The sequence below is a fragment of the Scyliorhinus canicula genome, chromosome 10 (genome assembly GCF_902713615.1).
Source record: "Scyliorhinus canicula chromosome 10, sScyCan1.1, whole genome shotgun sequence".
NCBI classification, from domain to species: domain Eukaryota; kingdom Metazoa; phylum Chordata; class Chondrichthyes; order Carcharhiniformes; family Scyliorhinidae; genus Scyliorhinus; species Scyliorhinus canicula.
In genome coordinates this window covers 153,156,439-153,179,459 of record NC_052155.1, presented here as the reverse complement: position 1 = coordinate 153,179,459, position 23,021 = coordinate 153,156,439, and the positions used below count along the sequence as shown (strand labels likewise).

General features: G+C 53.1%; 1 protein-coding gene across 7 annotated transcripts in view; it reads left to right on the top strand.

The window, feature by feature from the left end:
• The window catches only part of sugct (succinyl-CoA:glutarate-CoA transferase), a 747,294-nt gene that overhangs the window by 202,022 nt on the left and 522,251 nt on the right, over positions 1–23,021 (top strand). The window lies entirely within an intron of this gene.

Genomic DNA, 23,021 nt, shown 5'->3' with positions numbered 1-23,021 from the left:
GGGTGGAGCTGGTGACAAGGGGCATGGATATCGGATCCGTTTTCCCGCGCTGAAGCAGTGCCAAGGAGCTGATGCAGGGAGGGAGGGGTGACCTCATATCGGGAGGGGTCGGAGTTAGGGCGGGAGCTGCTGGGGTCAGCAGAAGTCATCTGGCTCACGGGAGTACTATGGAGGGAGCATCGCGGCTAGGAGGGGCCCTAGCCTGGGGGGGGGGATACCGGGTTGCTGGTGGATTGGCCAGGGAGGAGCTGGTGTGGGTCGGGGGGGTCGGGGTGAGGTTCTATCGCCGTGCGAAACGGGCCGAATGGGTGCTGGCCGGGGACGAGCAGTCGATGGGCCATGGCGAGTCGACGGAGGAGGGGGGCCGCCCCCTGATCCGGCTGATCACGTGGAATGTGAGGGGGTTGAATGGGCCGGTTAAGCGGGCCCGGGTGTTTTCGCATCTGAAGGAGCTGAAGGTGGACGTGGCCATGCTCCAGGAGACCCACCTGAAGGTGGCGGACCAGGTCCGTCTGAGGAAGGGGTGAGTGGGGCAGGTTTTCCACTCAGGACTCGACTTGAAGAACCGGGGGGTGGCGATTCTGGTGGGGAAGAGGGTGGCGTTTGAGGCGTCTGAGGTGGTGGCTGATAGTGGCGGCAGATATGTGATGGTGAGCGGTAAGCTGCAGGAGGAGAGGGTGGTGTTGGTAAATGTGTACGCCCCAAATTGGGATGATGCTGGTTTCATGAGGCGTATGTTGGGCCGCATTCCTGACCTGGAGGTGGGGGGCCTGATCATGGGGGGAGACTTCAATACGGTGCTGGATCCCCTACTGGATCGTTCTATTTCAAGGACAGACAGGAAGCCAGCGGCGGCCAAGGTGTTGAGGGGGTTTATGGACCAGATGGGAGGAGTGGATCTCTGGAGGTTTGGGAGGCCGAGGGCTCGGGAGTACTCCCATGTGCACAGGGTTTACTCCCGTATTGATTTCTTTGTCCTGAGTAGGGGACTGGTCCCGAGGGTGGAGGAGGCCGAATATTCGGCTATTGCGATTTTGGATCATGCTCCACATTGGGTGGATCTGGAGATGGGGGAGGTGCGGGACCAGTGCCCGCTTTGGCGTCTGGACGTGGGGTTGTTGGCCGATGAGGAGATGCGTAGGAGGGTCCGGGGATGTTTTGAGAGGTACCTCGAGGTCAATGATACTGGGGAGGTCCGGGTGGGGATGGTGTGGGAGGCTCTGAAGGCAGTGATTAGGGGGGAGCTGATCTCTCTTCGAGCCCATAGGGAGAGGGGGGAGAGGAGGGAGAGGGAGAGACTGGTGGGGGAGCTGCTGAGTGTGGATAGGAGGTATGCGGAGGCCCCGGAGGAGGGATTGCTGGGGGAGCGGCGAAACCTGCAGGCCAATTTTGATTTATTGACCACCAGAAAGGCGGAGACACAGTGGAGGAAGGCGCAGGGAGCGGTCTACGAGTATGGAGAGAAGGCGAGCAGGATGCTGGCGCATCAGCTTCGCAAGCGGGACGCGGCTAGGGAGATTGGTGGAGTGAAGGATAGGGGTGGGATTGTGGTGCGGCAGGGGGCAGAGGTCAATGGGGTCTTTAGGGACTTCTACAGGGAACTGTACCTGTCGGAGCCGCTGGTGGTGGGAGGGGGAATGGAGAGCTTTTTGGACAGGCTGCGATTTCCAAGGGTGCAGGAGGAGCAGGTGGAGGGACTGGGGGCGCCGATCGAGTTGGAGGAGCTGGTCAGAGGGATTGGCCACATGCAGTCGGGGAAGGCGCCGGGACCGGATGGGTTCCCGGTGGAATTTTATAAGAAATACGCAGACCTGTTGGGCCCCCTGTTGGTCCGGACCTTTAACGAGGCATGGAAGGAAGGTGTTTTGCCCCCGACGATGTCACGGGCGCTGATTTCCCTGATCCTGAAGCGAGATAAGGACCCCTTGCAGTGCGGATCATATTGGCCGATTTCACTGCTGAATGTGGACGTCAAGTTGCTGGTGAAGATCTTGGCCACTAGAATAGAGGACTGTGTGCCAGGGGTGATACATGAAGATCAGACGGGTTTTGTGAAGGGGAGGCAGCTGAACACTAACGTGCGAAGGCTGTTAAATGTGATAATGATGCCGGCGGCAGAAGGAGAGGCGGAGATTGTGGTGGCATTGGATGCGGAGAAGGCCTTTGATAGGGTGGAGTGGGGGTACTTGTGGGAGGTGTTAGAGAGGTTCGGGTTTGGGGTGGGGTTTATTAAATGGGTGAGGTTGCTGTACGAGGCCCCGATGGCGAGTGTAGCGACAAATGGGAGGAGGTCCGAGTACTTCAGGCTCCACCGTGGGATGAGGCAGGGGTGCCCCAAGTCTCCCTTGCTTTTTGCGTTGGCAATTGAGCCTCTTGCCATGGCTCTCAGGGAGTCGGGGAGGTGGAGGGGTCTGGTGCGGGGTGGGGAGGAGCACCGAGTGTCGCTGTATGCAGATGACTTGCTGCTGTATGTAGCAGACCTGGTGGGGGAATGCCGGAGGTGATGGAGATTCTTGCTGAGTTTGGGAGTTTCACGGGTTATAAATTGAACCTGGGCAAGAGTGAGCTGTTTGTTGTACACCCGGGAGATCAGGAGGAGGGGATTGGTAGGCTCCCGCTAAAGAGTGCAGTGAGGAGTTTTAGGTACCTGGGGGTTCAGGTGGCTAGGAGCTGGGGGACTCTGCACAAGCTTAATTTTACTAGGTTGGTGGAGCAGATGGAGGAGGAGTTTAAGAGGTGGGACATGCTGCCGTTGTCGTTGGCCGGTAGAGTACAGTCCGTTAAAATGACGGTGCTCCCGAGGTTTTTGTTTTTGTTTCAGTGCCTCCCCATTTTCATTCCGAGGGCCTTTTTTAGGAGGGTGAACAGCAGCATTCTGGGATTTGTTTGGGCGCACGGGACTCCGAGGGTAAGGAGGGTCTTTTTGGAGCGGGGCAGGGATAGAGGGGGGCTGGCGCTGCCCAACCTCTCTGGGTACTATTGGGCGGCTAACGTCTCGATGGTACGCAAGTCGGTAATGGATGGGAAGGGGGCAGCATGGAAATGGATGGAGATGGCGTCCTGTGGAGGCACGAGCCTGAAGGCACTGGTAACGGCGCCGTTGCCGCTCCCTCCAACGAGGTACACTACGAGTCCGGTGGTGGCAGCTACCCTCAAAATGTGGGGGCAGTGGAGGCGACATAGAGGGGAAGTGGGGGCTCGGTGGAGGCCCCGCTGCGAAGGAACCACCGGTTTGTCCCAGGGAACCCAGGCTAGGCGGCAGGTGGAGGGGTTCCCTTCGCTGCCCCCGCGGGGGGGTAAGGGATAGGGTGCTTTCGGGGGTGTGGGTTGGGGATGGGAAGGTGTCTGACATCTACCAGGTGATGCAGGAGGTGGAGGAGGCGTCGGTAGAGGAGGCGTCGGTAGAGGAGCTGAAGGCTAAGTGGGAGGTGGAGCTGGGGGAGCAGATTGAGGAGGGGACATGGGCGGATGCCCTGGAGAGGGTGAACTCCTCTTCATGTGCGAGGCTTAGCCTCATCCAGTTCAAGGTACTGCACAGGGCTCATATGTCCGGGACGAGGATGAGCAAGTTTTTTGGGGGTGAGGACAGGTGCATTAGGTGTTCGGGGAGCCCAGCGAACCATGCCCATATGTTTTGGGCATGCCCGGCACTGGGGGAATTCTGGCAGGGGGTGGCGAGGACGGTGTCGAGGGTGGTAGGGTCCAGGGTCAAGCCAGGCTGGGGACTCGCGATATTTGGGGTTGGGGTGGAGCCGGGAGTGCAGGAGGTGAAAGAGGCCGATGTTTTGGCCTTTGCGTCCCTAGTAGCCTGGCGGAGGATCTTGCTGCAGTGGAAAAATGCGAGACCTCCCAGCGTGGAGACCTGGATCAATGACATGGCGGGATTCATTAAGCTGGAGAGGGTCAAATTCGCCCTGAGGGAGTCGGTACAGGGGATCTTTAGGAGGTGGCAGCCTTTCCTCGACTTTCTGGCTCAACGATAAGGAACTAGGTCAGCAGCAGCAGCAACCCGGGGGGAAAGGGGGGGGGGTCTCAGGGGGTATTGTTTAAGTTAATTTGCTTATTGTTAATTTATTTTGTTGTTTATTGGGTTTTGGGGTGGGGGGGGGGGGGGTGGGGGGGGTTTGTTACATGCGTTGTTACGGATGCCGGGGGGTGTTTATTATTATTGTTCTGTTGATATATATTTTTCAAAAAAAATTCCAATAAAAATTATTTAAAAAAAAAAAATTATTTTAGTCCTGACATACCCATAGAAAGCTTTAGGGTTATCCTTGATCCTACCTGCCAAAGACTTCTCATGTCCCCTCTTGGCTCTTCTTAGCTCTCTCTTTATGTCCTTCCTAGCTAACTTGTAACTCTCGAGCGCCCTAACTGAACCTTCACGTCTCATCTTTACATAAGCCTCCTTCGTCCTCTTGACAAGTGATCCAACTACTTTAGTAAACCACGGTTCCCTTGCTCGACCACTTCCTTCCTGCCTGACAGGTACATACTTATCAAGGACATGCAGTAGCTGTTCCTTGAACGAGCTCCACATTTCAATTGTGCCCAGCCCTGCAGTTTCCTTCCGCGTCCTATGCATACTAAGTCTTGCCTCATCGCATCATAATTGCCTTTCCCCCAGCTATAACTCTTGCCCTGCGGTATATACCTATCCCTTTCCATCGCTAAAGTAAACATAACTGAATTGTAGTCACGATCACCAAAGTGCTCACCTACCTCCAAATCTAGCACCTGTCCTGGTTCATTACCCAGTACCAAATCCAATGTGGCCTCACCTCTTGTTGGCCTATCTACATACTGTGTCAGGAAACCCTCCTGCACACATTGGACAAAAATGGACCCATCTAAAGTACTCGATCTATAGTGTTTCCAGTCAATATTTGGAAAGTTAAAGTCCCCCATAACAACCACCCTATTATTTTCGCTCCTATCCAGAATCATTTTTGTAATCCTTTCCTCTACATCTCTGGAACTTTTCGGAGGCCTATAGAAAACTCCCAACAAAGGAGGGTGACCTCTCCTTTCCTGTTTATAATCTCAGTCCATACTACCTCAATAGACAAGTCCTCATCAAACGTCCTTTCTGCCACCGTAATACTGTCCTTGACTAACAATGCCACTCCTCCCTCTCTTCTACCACCTTCCCTGAGCTTATTGAAATATCTAAACCCTTTAACCTGCAACAACCATTCCTGTCCCTGCTCTAGCCATGTCTCCGAAATGGCCACAACATCAAAGTCCCAGGCACCAACCCATGCTGCAAGTTCACCCACCTTATTCCGGATGCTCCTGGCGTTGAAGTAGACACACTTTAAACCACCTTCCTGCCTGCCGGTACACTCCTGCAACCTTGAAACCTTACTCATGACCTCACTACTCTCAACCTCCTGTATACTGGATCTGCAATTCAGGTTCCCAACCCCCTGCTGAATTAGTTTAAACCCTCCCGAAGAGCATTAGCAAATTCACCCCCCCAGGATATTGGTACCCCTCTGGTCCAGGTGTAGACCATCTTGTTTGTAGAGGTCCCACCTACCCCAGAATGAGCCCCAATTATCCAGGTGTCTGCAACCCTCCCTCCTGCACCATCCCTGTAGCCACGTGTTCAACTTCTCTTTCTCTCCAGTATCCAAAGCGGTATACTTGTTACTAAGGGGAACGACCACAGGGGATCCCTGTACTGACTGCTTCCTCATCTCGCTAGCACGTGGCACGGGTAACAACCCAGAGATAATAACTCTGTTTCTTCTAGCTCTAAGTTTCCACCCTAGCTCCCTGAATTCCAGCCTTACATCCCTATCCCTTTTCTTGCCTATGTCGTTGGTGCCTATGTGGAACCCGACTTGGGGCTGCTCCCCCTCCCCCCATAAGGATCCCGAAAACACGATCCGAGACATCACGGACCCTGGCACCTGAGAGGCAACACACCAACTGCGAGTCTCTCTGATTCCCACAGAATCTCCTATCTATCCCCCTAACTATGGAGTCTCCAATGACTAATGGTTCTAATCATCTCCCCCCCCCTCCCTTCTGAGCAACAGGGACAGACTCTGTGCCAGAGACCTGTACCCCATGGCTTACCCCTGGTAAGTCGTCCCCCCCCCCACCCCACCCCTCCCCCCACCAGTATCCAAAACGGTATACTTGTTACTAAGGGGAACAACCACAGGGGATCCCTGTACTGACTGCTTCCTCCCAGCCCCTCTCACCGTCACCCATCTATCTTCATTCTTCGGATTCTTCGGATTCTACATCCCTGAAGCTTCTATCTATGACCACCTCTGCCTCCCGAATGATCTGAAGTTCATCCAACTCCAGCTCCAGTTCCCTGACACGGTTTCTGAGGAGCTGGAGATGGGTGCACTTCCCACAGGTGAAATCTGCAGGGACACTGACGGCGTCCCTCACCTCAAACATTCTGCAGGAGGAACATTGCACTGCCTTCCCTGCCATCCCCTCTAGATAAAACAAGAAAAAGAAAGGAAGAGCTTACCTGATATTCACTCAACCCCTTAGGTTAGATGAGGTGGGAGGGTGTCTCGGGTTAAGCCACCGCTCAACTTATATACAGGTACTACACACCTTCCCAGAAATCCCCACGGCCGACTTCCGGTTTCCTGCTGCGCTGAAACAAAAGAAAACAACTCCGAAAAAAAAAAAGTTAGTTAAAAAACAAAGGCCGCTTCTCCTGTAAGGTAAGTTTTTAAAGCGAGAAACTTACCTTCCCGACAGACCCCTGGTTACTGCTCTCACTGCTACCACTGAACAACTGAAGGCCGCTTCTCCTGAAAGGTAAGTTTTTAAAGTGGGAAACTTACCTTCCCGAAAGACGCCTGGTTACTGCTCTCGCTGCTACCACTGAAAAACACCTGACTTGTACCTTGTAGGTGGTGGAAGGCTTGGGGGTCAGGAGGTGAGTTACCCGCTGTAGGATTCCTAGCCTTTGACCTGCCCTGGTAGCCACAGTATTAATATGGCTAGTCCAGTTCAGTTTCTGATCAATGGTAACCCCCAGGATGTTGATTGTGGAGGATTCAGTGATGGCAATGCCATTGAATAACAGGGGTCGGTGGTTAGATCGTCTCTTGTAGGAGATGGTCATTGTCTGGCACTTGTGTGGAGCAAATGTAACTTGGGCCTATACAAGAATACAAAAGAAGGTACGGACCTTGAGGAACAGAGAAGGTTAAGAAAAGATTTAGTGGAGATGTTCAAAATTGTGACTTGTTTTGATAGGCTGATTATATAGGGTAATTAAGAAGTTGTTACTAGTGGTAGAAAAGTCAGTAACTAGAGGACACCAGTTTAAGATGATTGACCAATGAATGTGAGGTGCGATCTAACCAAAAGAGTCCACAAGAGCCAGGAATGACCCCGCTATCAAACTGTACTCTGATGGTATTTCAGGCCCCAGCAGGGAATGCCCTCACCCCCAACGACCACACGCAACTTCATTTCCTGCACTAAGGAGCTCCGACGAGCCGAGTGTAGGAAGAGATCGGGACATCATTTTGAATGGCGTCCCGATCTCGTGACCCCCGACGTGACTCCTGAACCCCACCAATGCCCCAAATCACCTGTTGGGGGGTCCTCTAACCCTCCCCTCAGCATGCCACATACTGGCAAGCCACCTCCGGGCCCGATCTGTGGCACGGGCAAAATGCCAGCTTGACACCTGTAGGTACCTCTTCCAGCCTCGCCGTGCCGATTGGGCATTCTGGCAGTGCCAGGGTGTCAGGCTGGTAGTGCCAATGTGCCTGGGTGGTAACAGCAGTGCCAACCTGACCAGAAGCCAACCACCTGGGGGCCTTCGATCGCAGCGAGACCCCAAGTGCCATTCTGCCTGGTTCCTGTTTGGTGGAACGCCATTCGATCTAGCATTGGCGCAGCTAAGTGGGTAGTTAAACTCACTTAACCGTGCGAGACTGTGCCCTGCCTATTCTGGGCGGCATTCAGATTGTGACGTCCTGTGAGATCTACCGTCGGGAATCCTGGATTCTGGCGGGACGCAGCCGGTAGATCGTGCAGACACGGGAGAACATGCAGACTCTGCACAGACAGCAACCCAATCCGGGAATCGAACCTGGGACCCGAGAGCTGTGAATCAGCAGTGCTAACCACAGTGCTACCGTACCTTCCCAATTTTAAGGTGCTGCAATTGTTCCAATGCTAGGCTTCAAGGAGTAGAAATCGTAAAGGTTGAGGACTATGGTCTGCTTGAAAGCTATTAGCAATACCCTCTAGAAATCTAGATCACAGATTAATTGAAGGTCTTTCTGTGTGAGATTGTACAACTTGGTCACTGCTTCCCTGCTGAGGCCATTGAAAGGGCCTGCTGTTCAGTCAGTCCCATGGGATGATATGCCTGGTGGGTTACATTGCAGTATGGCTGGACATTTAACCTCCAACCATATCCAGTGGCAGGGAAACATTCAGTGCAATTTTGCAATCTCCTATCAAAGGCCGGATCTTCTGGAAAGTCTGCTGTCCAACTTTCTGTCAGACTCAGCTGCTTTCTTCAGATTCTCATCTGCAGGCGATCTTGGCTCAGCTCCAGTGTCTGAATTACGTGGGTGGAAAGAACACATTGAACTTGGTCGTGCAGAGGTTCACCAATATTGTTTGTGACCTCAGATAGTATTATGTGAACAGACCTACAGATGCTCCGGACTGGGCATTTATACCTCGCTCTTGCTCTCTCTCTCCCCCCCCCCAACCACCACACACACCCACATTATCAACTGAGAGAGGCAAAAAATAAAGGGAAAAACTTGAGTCAATAGAGGACATAACTCTGAGAAATCAGTCAACCTCTGAAGGTCCTTAAATAACTCCCAGGAGTAAGGTGATGTTGATACACAAACCCCAATTACTCATCTACCTTCAATACGTAATTACATTGGTGACACTCAAACTTGTACAGCTCCCCTTTGCGTTCCCAGCATCGCACCTTCCCTTAGTTCACATGTAGCATTAGGTTGATACTCTGCAGTGAAAAGTAATTCCTTTTGTTGTATTGATGTGTTTGCTTGATGCAAACTTAATGTAATCTCACACTGGATTGGAAACCTAACGGTAGGTTTTTTTGAAGGTGCAGCAGAATTACTATAAAGATTCAACAGCTGTGGATAACAGGAAAGTACAGTTATGATCCCGACACATAGTGTCTCCTGGTCGCATGCTTTACATCCTGGCTATTTACTCATTAGCATATTCTCAAGTGATAACTCAACACCTAGCATTTAATCTCGTTCTATGCTTATGTAGTTCAGTAATGAATAATAATAGTAACATGCTAGATATTAAACTAGGTGCATGCTTCTACAGTGAAACATTGTTATATAAAATACAACAGGGAATAATTTGCGTATGCAGGACCAAATGTTGTTCATGGGGAAGCGGTGGCACAGTGGTTAGCACTGTTGCTTCACAACATTAGGGATCCGGGTTCGATTCCCGGCTTGGGTCACTGTCTGGGCGGAGTCTGCATGCTCTCCCTGTGTCTGCGTGGATTTCCTCCGGGTGCTCCGATTTCCTCCCACGAGTCCCGAAAGACGTGCTTGTTAGGTGAATTGGACATTCTGAATTCTCCATCTGTGTACCCGAACAGGTGCCAAGAGTGTGTGGCGACTAGGGGATTTTCACAGTAACTGCATTGCAGTGTTTAAAAAAGCCTACTTGTGACACTAATGAAGATTATTATTATTAATATTATGATTATTACAGTGGTATTGTCGTTCGACTAGTAATCCAGAAACCCAGGATAATGATCTGGGGGCCCAGGTTCGAATCCCACCACAGCAGATGATGGAATTTAAACTCAATAAAATATCTGGAATTAAAAGCCTAATGATGACCATAAACCATTGTCGACTTTTGTAAAAACCCATCTGGTTCACTAATGTCCTTTAGGGAAAGAAAGCTGCCATCCTTACCTGGTCTGGCCTACACGTGACTCCAGACCCACAGCAATGTGGTTGATTCTTAAATGCCCTCTGAAATGGCCTGGCAAACCACTCATTTGTGTTCAACCGCTATGAAAACACAAAAAAGGAATAGAATCACACGGACCACTAGACATCGAACCAGGCATTGGAACCGACAACGGCAAACACAGCCCTGCCGACCCTGCAACGTCCTCCTTACTAACATCTGGGGCCTTGTGCCAAAGTTGGGAGAGCTGTCTCTCAGACTAGTCAAGCAACAGCCTGACGTGGTCATACTCACAGAATCATACCGTACAGACAATTTCCCAGGCACCACTATCACCATTCCTGAGTATGTCCTGTCTCACTGGCAGGACAGACCCAGCAGAGGTGATGGCACAGTGGTATATAGTCGGGAGGGAATTGCCCTGGAAGTCCTCAACAGCGACTCTGGACCCCATGAAGTCTCACGGCCTCAGGTTAAATATGGCCATCGCTGAACCCCTCACAATCAACATCCTGGGGGCTACCATTGATTAGAAACTGAACTTGATTAGCCACATTAATACTGTGGCTACCAGGGTAGGTCAAAAGCTAGGTATCCTGTGGTTAGTAACTCACCTCCTGACCCCCCCAAAGCCTGTCCACCATCTACAAGTCACAAGTCCGGTGTGCAATGGAATACTCTCCACTTGCCTGGATGAGTGCAGCTCCAACAACACTCAAGAAGCTCGACACCATCCAGGACAAAGCAGTCCGCTTGATTGCTCGTCCTTCCACAAACATTCAAACCCCTGTAAGAAGTCTTACAACACCAGGTTAAAGACCAACATGTTCGTTTCAAACACTAGCTTTCGGAGCACTGTTCCTTCCTCAGGTGAAGTGCTCCGAAAGCTAGTGTTTGAAACAAACATGTTGGACTTTAACCTGGTGTTGTAAGACGTATTACTGTGCTCGCCCAGTCCAAAGCCGGCATCTCCACATCATTCAAACCCCCAACCACCGACGAATAATAACAGCCTTGTATACTATCTACAAGATGCACTGCAGTAACTTACTTTAATAATCTTTATTGTCACAAGTAAGCTTACATTAACACTGCAATGAAGTTACTGTGAAAAACCCCCAGTCACCACACTCCGACGCCTGTTTGCGTACACAGAGGGAGAATTCAAAATGTCCAATTCACCTAAGAGCACATCTTTCGGCACTTGTGGGAGGAAACCGGAGCACCTGGAGGAAACCCACGCAGAACTAGGGTTCATAGAACATAGAACAGTACAGCACAGAACAGGCCCTTCGGCCCTCAATGTTGTGCCGAGCCATGATCACCCTACTCAAACCCACGCATCCACACTATACCCGGAACCCAACAACCCCCCCCTTAACCTTACTTTTATTAGGACACTACGGGCAATTTAGCATGGCCAATCCCCCTAACCCGCACATCTTTGGACTGTGGGAGGAAACCGGAGCACCCGGAGGAAACCCACGCACACAGGGGGAGGACGTGCAGACTCCACACAGACAGTGACCCAGCCAGGAATCGAACCTGGGACCCTGGAGCTGTGAAGCATTTATGCTAACCACCATGCTACCCTGCTGCCCTAGACAACACCTTCCAAACGCACGATCACTACCATCTAGAAGGGCAAGAGCAGCAGATACCTGGGAACCCCACCACCTAGAGGTGCACCACCCTGGCTTGGAAATATATTGCCGTTCCTTCACTGTCATTGGGGCAACATCCTGAAATTCTCTCCTTAACAGCACAGTGGGTGCACCTACACCTCATGGACTGCAGTGGTTCAAGAAGGCAACTCACTACCACCTTCTAAAGGACAACTAGGGATGGGCAATAAATGCTGGCCTAACCAGCGACCCACATTCTGTAAATGAGTTTATAAAAAAAAACATTATAACAATGAGAGAATATGGAATAAGAGATTATAAAAGTGTCATTGAAGGATTGATAGCAGTGATACAGACCTCGTTGTTTACTTCATTGCTCTCAAGGGCAGTATTTATTATTCAATTCTAGTTGCCCTGAGAGGTTGATAGGCCACCTTTCATAACCACCGGTGGCAGCTCTGTACAAGTGAATAGTTTGCCAGGCTACTGCCAAAGGCAGTTAAGAATCAGAGACTTGGGACTGGAGCCAATAATAGGCCAGCCATGAAGGAAATGCTGAGGACAACAAGGTTTCTTCCCTGAAGGACAGTAGTGAACCAGTTGGGTTCCTGGAGCTGGATTCTCCGTAGCCCCGCACCAAAATGATGTTCGGCGCAGAGACGGAGAATCCAATTTCCCGCCGAAATCGGGCCCGCTGATTCTCGGGTCCCGGAGAATCAGCGTGATCGTAGAGTACCCCGCACAGCTGGGGCCAATTGCCAAAGGCCAGCCCAGCGACCCTCCACTCCCGACGGGCTGGGTTCCCGACGGTTGGTTCCAACCACCTATTGTCGGTCGGGATGCTGGTGGGGGCAGGGGGAATTATTCACGGGGGGGGGGGGTTGCCTCCAGGATGGCCAGGCTACTGATCGGGGGCCACCGATCTGCGGGCGTGTGCGATCTGTGGGGGGGCCTATTTTCTTGGTGCTGGTCCGTGGTATGGGTCGGCCATATCATGCGGGGTGGCCGACTCAGGCCCCCACCTTGCGCATGCGCCGACCCCCGACTGGAAGTGCAGGGCCCTGTATCGGCAGCCGGAGCTGCAAGGACTACTCCGGGGCTCTGCTAGCCCCTTGCAAATCGGAGAATCACCCTGGACTTTCTCCAGGTAAGTCCAGAGTGATTTGCGTGTGTTAGCTCAAGTTACAAATCCATCTCATACTCTAATATTCTCCATAAGTACACAGTCCATGTAAACCAATGGGCAAAATATAGTCAGACGCCCCTCACTTTGAAACCAATTCCACCCAAAACAACTGTGAAATTCTCATCAAATCTCCCTAGATACTTGTCACAGTGTGAGCAATTTGGCCTCACTGGAACTCTGACTTTCACACAAGGGTTTCCAAATTCCACTCTAAAAATCACCCCCCCCCCCCCCAATCTTCTCCCAACCAATGCTTTCTCTCCATGTCTTCACCAAGAATCCACCTCCGGGATTTCAACCTCTCCTTTCAGTAATCCTCCACCTTGGGTCACCATGTGCAGTAAAGCTTTCATGCAATTGCTCAGATAGCCAGCCCTGCCAATGGAACATTGCTGCTTCACAGGCTGTATTGAAGTATCACCAAATTTTTTATCAGTTCAAATAACTGGCTTCTCACCTCGTCAACATTATATCTAGTTCCTACAGGTGTCTCTGTAACTCAGAGCCCTTTTATGCTTTTTACTTTTGTTCTCCAGATCAGGACAGGGCTCAACTTCTTGTTCTTTGTTCCTTTGGCTTAACTGTTTTTTTGAGACCTTCTTTTGTCCCCAGTCCCTGGTCTTTGGGAGTTTTGCTCATTTGACAAATCTGCTCTGTGCAGTTCCCTTGTCCTTTCTCCAGCTTCTCCTGGCCCTAGCTTGCAACTAACTCAAAATGTCTTTTGTCCCAGGGTGGCTAAGCAACAGCCAAAGCTTTTCTTTCAACCTTGTTTGCTTTCACGCTGTAAACCCTCATTACCATGCAGGCATCTGGACCAAACTGAAATTCTTAACCCTTTCAAATACAGAAACACAAAATTAAGCTTATTTAAACCCATACCCTAGGGCGGGATTCTCCGGTCTCCGATGCCAAAATAGCGTTCGGCAATCGGCCAGAGAATCCACGTTGGCGCCACTTTTGCGATGCTCCGCCCCCTCCAAAACTGCATGCTCAGGAGTACGCCGCACACTGTCCGGATGGCCTCGGGATGTTACCTGAGGCCCTCCCGCCAATGCTACGTCCCTGATGGGCCAAGTTCCCGACGGCGTCAGTCATTCGTTATTTATTTTCGGGAACTCTGCGGCTGCGGGCTAAGTTCAGCGCCGCCACAGTCTGGGGGAGCCCATCTGCGGGGGGGGGGGGGGGCTTTGGCATGGTCTGAGGGTGGCAAGCCTGGCCAAAGGGCGGTCACTATTTGGCAGGCCGGGCCGGGTCCACACACAGCCGGCGCCATGTTGCATGACATGGCCGCTGAAGGCCGCCCCCATGCGCATGCACATCCACGGACCCTCCAATTTTCTGGTTGTATCCGCAGCTAGAGCTGCGATGCTCTACGCTGCGTGCCTGCTAGCCCCTATACCAGACGGAGGATCGGTGGCCATTTTGTGCCATTTTTTCAGTGGTAAAATGCCACCGTTCCCATGTTGGCGTCAGCGCATAGTCTCAGAATCGGAGAATCCAGCCCATTATCTCTAATACCCACAAATTCAAATATAAACTGTTTAAAACTGCCTTGATGTCCTGACAATGATCTATAAAGTATTGAGGTGGGCTGTGTAACCCAGGTTTGTGAAGCTGTGAAAAAAAGTTGGAGAAGTTGAAGCTGATGAATCAGAAGAGCGAAACTATAATTTCAGGCTAAAGAAATAAGTAGCAGGTTAACATCATGCTTGGAGGACTTCAAGGTGCCTTTCACTTTATGAGCCTCCTATTTCCACAGTGGTAACAGGTAAAATGACCTCCTAGTTTAATGTGGTAAACGTAACCACCATTGATGTATTTAAAAAAAAAAGCATTGTGCTTCAATAAGTTGAGAATGCCATTTCATGAAAGAGATCCTACACATGGACTTGGATAAGAGAACAAGCTAACTGGGCTGAATCGTATTTTCTCTTCCTTACCTTCTTGGGTGCAGCTCTCATAATCTACTGCCTTTGGGCTGGATTCTCCCATGCCGTGCCGTTTGGGAGAATTGCCGTTCGCGTCGATTTTTCACGCAATGCCGTTCCGCCATTCTCCCAAACGAGAATGCCGTCATCGAGGTCCGTGCCGCGCATGCCGGAAAATCGTCCGAAGCACTAAGTACGGCGATTCTCCAGGCCCCCATTATACAGCGGCCTGAAAACACCAGGTCACGCCGTCGCCATTCACCCCTGCTAAATAATTTTGTCAGCCAGTCGTGCTAGCTGACGATGAGGAGTAAGGCGGTGAGCGCCGGCGTTCCCAGAGTTTTGGCGTCCACGGCTGGTGGGGGGGGGGGGGGAAGGGTTTTTGGGGAAGAGTACCGCCATGCTCGGGGAGGGGGGGCAGGATGCCGCTATGACTGTGGCGGGGGGGGGGGAAGAGGGAGGAGGGGAAGGATGCAGTCAGGCCATTGGGGGGGGGGGGGACGGAAAGAATGCAGTCATGCCCGTGGGGGGGTGGGGGTGGGGGGGGGGGGAGGAGGGGGGAGGGGAAGGATGCAGTCAGTCCATTGGGGGGGGAGGGGAAGGATGCAGTCATGCCCGTGGTGGGGGTTGGGGAGGGTTATCCGCAGGAGTGATATGCCAGCTGGCCTGCCATGGCAGAATGGTGGCGAAGACACGCTTGCAAGTTGAGGTCATGCAAATGGGCAAAGGCTACTGGCGCAGCAATGAGGAGGGACGGGGTGAACTGGCCGGTGGATGGAGACTGTGGGCAGCGGTCAGGGTGCCTGCGTGTCTGCAGCGAGACCAGGCAACCGGGGAACACATGTATCCCATGGCACCTGGCTGTCGATGTGTCCAAGCACCATCGTTAACCCCCTCCCCCGCCCAGCAGATCGCCATGTTTGTGTACCAGCCAGCTATGTTTGCCGCCGTGGCGGGAGCTGCTGCCCTGCAGATGGCCATCCGGCAGCATCGATGCAGGCGGCTCAGAGCGGCTGCGGCAGTGGCGGCTGCAGCAGAGGGACTGGCTGCAGAGGGCCCCGTGCCAGCCGCTGAGGCTGCAGGTCCGCAAGCCCGACATGTGCAGGAGGAGGCAGATGGGGACAGTGACCACCACAACGTCGGGGATGCACAGGATGAGGATTCTGATCATGATGGGGCGCAGGGGGAGGAGGAGGAGCAGGTGGTGGTGCCAAGGTGCTGGAGGCGCCCCATGAGGCCTCTAGTCTACCGTGACCACATGTCGTTCGAGGACCTGCCGGACAGGGCATGCAGGAGCACACATCTGCCACCTCATGGCGCACCTGGCACCACGTGGAACGGGGGGAGGACATGCTATCCCGGTGACCGTCAAGGTGAAAGTTGCCCACAATTTCTTCGAGATGGGTTCGTTCCGGGCGCCGAGCATGGACCTATCCAGGATCTCACAGGCATTGGTGCATCTGGCCGTTACTGACGCCCTGTATGCCATCGCCGACATGTACATAGTTTCCCGAGGAGCGCGCACACCAGGATGCCCGGGCAGCGGGATGGCCGGGATACCGATGGTCCAGTGTACGATTGATGGGGTGCACGTCACCATGCGCCCACCCTCGGAGAACAGAGAAATTTTCAGGAACAGAAAGAGGACCTATGAACATTCAGGTGGTCTCGGACCATCGCATGATGATTATGCACGTGTGCGCCCAGTACCCCGCCAGTGTGCAGGATGCCTTTATACTGCGCAATTGTATATCCCCGCAATGTTCAAGGGACACCTGCCCCCGGCTGAGGGGCTGGTTGCTGGGCGACAGGGCTTACCTGTTGCGGTCGTGGCTGATGACGCCTATACGGAAGCCACAGACCAACACAGAGACCTGCTACAATGAGGCCCATGCAGCAACCAGGGGTGTTGTGGGGAGGTGCTTCGGCCTCTTGAAGATGCAATTCAGGTGTCTGGACCGCTCTGGAGGGGCCCTCCAGTACCATTCAGAGAGGGTCGGCTGCATATTTGTTGTCTGCTGTGTGCTGCACAACATAGCCCAGCAGAGGGGTGATGTCCTGGAGGAGGAGGCACAGGGGGAGCCCATGACGGCAACGCATCTGCATATGAGGAGGATGGGGAGGAGGGGGCACAGACACGACCTGGGGGCTGCATGTGGCCGGGAGGCTGCATGATGCCACCGGCTTGGAGAGCGAGCAAGTGAGGCATTGATCGCAGCACGTTTCACGAACCAGGGGGAGGGCATCGCTGAGCAACGCACTTGCACCACCGTTTCGCACAAACACACCACCCAGCACACCCCCACCCCCCCTTCCCCCACCTCCAACACCATCCGACAACCCTAGGGCCCACACCACCACTTGCACAGCAACTTACACCTGTGGCACAATGGGATGGTATCACACAATTGCTTGTGTAAGCGGGTGTGATCAGTGCCATGCTGAGTGATGACAGCCTGCTCTGCGATGAGCTGTGAGCTCCGGATTGTTAGACAATGTCTGACTCATGGCCATAGCTAAACCCTCCACCTCGGTGGTCCTGGTCTGCGTCACGGACACTCCATCACATGGCCATGTGGGGTAGCTGCCGTTGGTGTGCCGAGGACGACGGAGTCTGGGGGGGTGGGGGGGGGGTGGAGGGAACACACACCCGGCATCACCATTGTAGCGAACCTCGACCCCAGCGCCACTCGGTCCCCCTCACAACCCCTCAGGCACTGGACATAGCACAGAGTCATCTAGGTTTTGTCTAACAGTGATTTTATTCATGACATTCAAAGACAAGTGCCCTAGCCTCTAGAACTAAGCTGTGCCCTGCACCCGTGCCAACTTACTACATATCTAATTTATTTGCCTTACGGGCCCTAACACTACGCCTTGGTGTTTCCCCAGACAGTACAGCAGGAGTGGAGGTGGACTGCTGAGACCCCTGCCCTGCAATGTGGCTCCCCGATGGTGGCGTGGTGCCACCCTGACTTGCCCGCTGCCCACCAGATGTACCAGGGACGGTACGGGGGAAGTCCGAGTGTTCCGGGACCTCCCTTGTTGGAGTTACCGGAACGGGCCCCAGAACCTCCTCCTCCCTCAGGGAGCCCGGTGGCTCCCGGGCCTCACTATGGGACTGTGGTAGTTGGTATTAGGGGTATTACGGTACCTAGGTTGGAGGTACCCGATGCTGTAAGACCATTGGTATTGGAGGTACCTGATACTGCTGGTTCCGCCCAGTAAGGCGGAGTATAAGAGTCTGTGTTTCCCGAGCTGCTGCATTCTGTACCTGCGCTGCTGGGGGAAACATCTAGTCCAATCAAGCCTTCAATTGTACTCCAATCTCGCTTCGAGAGCTATTGATCGTGCATCAATTTATTGGACTAGATTTGAAGAATGGAGCTCCACATCAAGCCGGAGTGTCTACAACTTAGCCCCCACGCGGCAAACTCAGTGGTGACCTTCAAACACTGGCTGGTGTGCTTCAATGGCTACCTCAGGATGGCCACAACTACACCCATGGAGGATCAGAAACTGCAAGTTCTCCACTCAAGGGTGAGCCCAGAAATCTACACACACATCGAGGTTGTGGACGATTTCGAGGCCGCGATGGCCCTGTTGAAAGGACACTACATTCGCCCAGTGAATCAGGTTTACGCCTGACATCTGGTAGCGACCAGATGACAAATCCCAGGGGAATCGCTAGACGAATTCTACTGTGCACTTCTGGTACTAGGTAGGAACTGTGACTGTCCGCAAGTTTCAGCCAACGATCACACCGCTGTTATTTTTGCGGGCAAGCCAAGCACCCCCGGCAACGCTGCCCGGCCCGCTCCGCCATTTGCAAAGGCTGTGGCAAAAAGAGGCATTTTGTGGCGGTATGCCAGGCCCGGGCGGTCGCCGCTGTCTCTGGGGGCGAACTGGGGCCGCCGTCACAACTCCCATCGCAGGCCACGTGCGGCCCGTGGGCGCCGCCATCTTCGATCCCGCGAGCCACGTGCGGACCCCGGGCACTGCCATCTTGATTCCCAGGGACCACGTGCGATACATGGGTGCTGCCATCTTGCCCAACCCCAGCCATGTGCGATCCTTGGGCGCCGCCATCTTGGCTGGAGTCTCAGGACGACGATTCGGATGATTGCACGCCGCCCGAGGAAACTCAGCTTCTGCCACGACTCGCTTCGGTGACTCTGGACTAGTCTTGGCCCCGAACTCTTTCACCGCCACGACGACTGTGCTCATCAACGGACACAAGACACCCTGCCTGATCGACTCCGGGAGCACAGAGAGCTTCATACACCCCAACATGGTAAGGCACTGCTCCCTCCCCATACACCCAGTTAATCAAAGAATCTCCCTGGCTTCCGGGTCTCACTCTGTAGAGATCAAGGGGTACTGCATAGCTACCCTCACAGTCCAGGGAAGAAAATTTAAGAATTTACGACTTTACGTCCTTCCTCACCTCTGCGCTGCCACGCTCCTGGGATTGGACTTCCAATGCAACCACCAGAGCTTAACCTTTAAATTCAGCGGCCCGATACCCCCCTCACTGTCTGCAGCCTCGCGCCCCTCAAGGTCGACCCACCTTCCCTTTTTGCAAATCTCACCCCTGATTGCAAACCCGTCGCCACCAGGAACAGATGGTACAGTGCCCAGGACCGGACTTTCATTAGGTCGGAGGTCCAGCGGTTACTGAAGGAAGGTATTATCGAGGCTAGCAACAGCCCCTGGAGAGCTCAAGTAGTGGTTGTAAAGACCGGGGAGAAGCACAGGATGGCCATCGATTATAGCCAGACCATCAACAGGTGTACGCAGCTCGACGCATACCCTCTCCCCCGCATATCTGATTTGGTCAATCAGATTGCACAATACAAGGTCTTTACCACGGCGGACCTCAAATTCGCCTACCATCAGCTCCCCATTCGCCCGGACGACCGCAAGTACACTGCATTCGAAGCAGATGGGCGGCTCTACCACCTCCTAAGGGTTCCCTTCGGTGTCACAAATGGGGTCTCGGTCTTCCAACGGGAGATGGACCGAATGGTTGACCGGTACGGTTTGCGGGCCACATTGCCATACCTCGACAACGTCACCATCTGCGGCCACGACCAGCAGGACCACGACACCAACCTCCGCAAATTTCTCCATACCACCAATCTCCTTAACCTGACCTATAATAAGGAGAAGTGTATATTTAGCACCGACCGTCTAGCTATCCTCGGCTACATAGTGCACTATGGAGTCATTGGCCCCGACCCCGAACGCATGCGCCCACTCATGGAGTTTCCCCTCCCACACTGCTCCATGGCCTTGAAACGTTGCCTGGGGTAGTTTTCATATTATGCCCAGTGGGTCCCCAATTATGCGGACAAGTCCGGCCCACTAATCCAAGCCACGGTTTTCCCCCTGTCGGCAGAGGCTCGCCAGGCCTCAGTCGCATAAAAGCAGACATCGCAAAGGCCACAATGCATGCAATCCATGAGTCCCTTCCCTTCCAAGTCGAGAGCGACACGTCCGACGTAGCTCTGGCGGCCACCCTCAACCAAGCGGGCAGGCCCGTGGCCTTCTTCTCACGCACCATCCATGCTTCAGAAATCCGTCATTCCTCCGTTGAAAAGGAGGCCCAGGCCATAGTAGAAGCTGTGCGGCATTGGCGGCGTTACCTGGCCGGCAGGAGATTCACGCTCCTCACTGACCAACGGTTGGTAGCTTTCATGTTTGATAATACACAGCGGGGCAAGATAAAGAAAGATAAGATTATATGGTGGAGGATTGAGCTCTCCACCTACAACTATGAGATCTTGTATCGTCCAGGGAAGCTAAACGAGCCTCCTGATGCCCTATCCCGCGGCACATGTGCCAACTCACAAGTTGACCGACTCCGCACCCTTCACGAGGACATCTGCCACCCGGGGGTCACTCGATTTTTCCATTTTATCAAGACCCGCAACCAGTGACCATCCATCGAGGAGGTCAGGACCGTCACCAGGAACTGCCAAATTTGCGAGGAGTGCAAGCCACACCTCTACAGGCCAGAGAAAGCGCACCTGGTGAAGGCTTCCCGCCTCTTTGAACACCTCAGTATGGACTTCAAAGGGCCCCTCCCCTCCACTGACCGCAACACGTACTTCCTGAACATGATTGACGGTTCCCATTTGCCATCCCCTGTCCCGACATGACCGCGGCCACCGTCTTAAAAGCCCTCCACAGTATCTTTACCCTGTTCGGTTTCCCCGCCAACATACACAGCAATAGGGGGTCCTCCTTCATGTGCGATGAACTGCGTCAATTCCTGCTGACCAAGGACTTTGCCTCGAGCAGGATGACCACTTATAACCCCCGGGGAAACGGGCAGGTGGGCGGATGAGCTTGGAGCTGGATGGCGGGGGCTTGTCCGAGACGTCCCTGGACTATCGGCTCCGGGCCCTGGAGAACACTAAGGCATGTATCGTTAGACACGCGGAGTCGGGTGTGAGAGGGTAGCAGGGGCAGTGTGAGGGGGTGGAGAGTGAGGGGGGAGTTGGGGGTGGAGGGGTATGTGTCAGGAGGTGGGTTGAGCAGGGAGTGTTTGGGGGCACTGGTAGGCGGTGCAGTATTGAGGGGGGGGGGGGGTTAGGAGGCAGGTGACAGGCTGCGGGAGTGTAGCCAGGCACAGGAGTCTCACTTGGTTCTGTGCCTCCGATCTGGCTTGGCTCTACCTCCCGGGTGGCAGCTGTTCCAGCGAGGTCCAGAGCCCTCTGCTCATGGACGGTGAGGGCGTGCAGCTCAGGTGATCCCCCTCCAGTTCTTGTACGCTCACGGTGGTGTGAGCTGTCATGTCCTGCGCGCGGGGTGGGGGGGGGAAGCATGTCAGCATCAAGACACGCAGATGTTGGCAACAATATGACTAGGTGGGGGACACTGGGCACCACACCATGGCAGCTCTCAAAGGGGGTGTGTTGCCCATGTGGGTCAGGTGCAATGTGGTGCTCCCCCTTCTGCGGGGGGGGGTTCCCACGAAACGTGGTGGGGGGTGGGGGGAGGAGAGGTGGGGTGTGGCCCGGGGGAACTCTCGGGGTACTTACCCTGGCAGCCCTCGTGAGGTCGTGGAGCTTCTTCCGGCATTGGTCTCCAGAGCGGGGGGTGTGCCCCACAGCGCTAACCGTGGTGCCCACTTCACGCCAACCGCGCTTCACAGTGCTAGACGGGTGCCGGTGCCCACGTCTTGGGCACAGGATGGCTCTGCGCTCTTCTGCCTCAATATTGGAGATTACCGGCCTTTATCTTTCTTAATACTATCTCTGTGTTCTTTGGACCACACCAGCACATATGCTTGCATGATGCGATAAACAGCTGGTGCTGCTCAAGAGCGTTGAATGAAGATCATAAACATTACTGCTGTAAGTAGGAAGGGTTTACTGTGATCCGTCCAAGGATGGCTTGCTTATGGATCAGATTTAATCAGCCCTTCCTGTTGAATAATATTTTTGACATGACCTGTAGATATAAGAATTATTTTATTTTTGACCCATTATTTTTTAAAGAAGTAGATTTGTTTCCATGTCTGAGAGCCATAGTTGTTCAGAATCTTTCACCTGGATGTATGAAAACCCAAAGGGGCAATATGGTCCGTGGTGCAGCTTGTTACCCGATTGGTGATGTTCCAATGTCCTCTTGCTCCTCCCTGTCCCTGCTGCCCACCACCTTTTTCCATCGCCTCCTTTCTTTGTTCTCTTATCCCCTGTATGTTGAGTTCTTCCAATCACCCTCTTTGCTAGCCAGTGATATCATGCAAATTGTTTGTGAGTGAGCAAGGAAGGTGATGGCATGGACCCCATCATGAAATAGGTGAACCATCAAGTGACTCAGCCTCTAAATACCAAGAGGCCAGCAAGAAAAAGGTGAAAGTGTAACAGATATCAGCAGAAGAGGAAACAATGTGTGTGAGGAACACGAAGGAGAGAATAAGAAGATAGAAAAATGAACAAAAACAGATGAAAGTAAGATAAAATAAATGAGTAGCCAGAATTGCCCAAAGATTGTCCATCCATTAAGCCAATTACCTTAGTTACTGAGAATCATCAAGATGGATACAATTTAGTTTCAATTAGTTATGCTAAGGGAGATTTTCATGAAGTTTTTTGCTTAATGCTTAAGTATTGAAATAGTAGCGAAATGTAGAACCAGTTTCCTCCTGAACAATTGCGAGGGAACATATTGGCATGACGCCTGACAGACCATTTTTTATTGCAGTATATTCCCACAGTCAATGCTGAATTAGCCACATCACGGTAGCATAGAGGTTAGCACTATGGCTTCACAGCGCCAGGGTCCCAGGTTCGATTCCCTGCTGGGTCACTGTCTGTGCGGAGTCTGCAC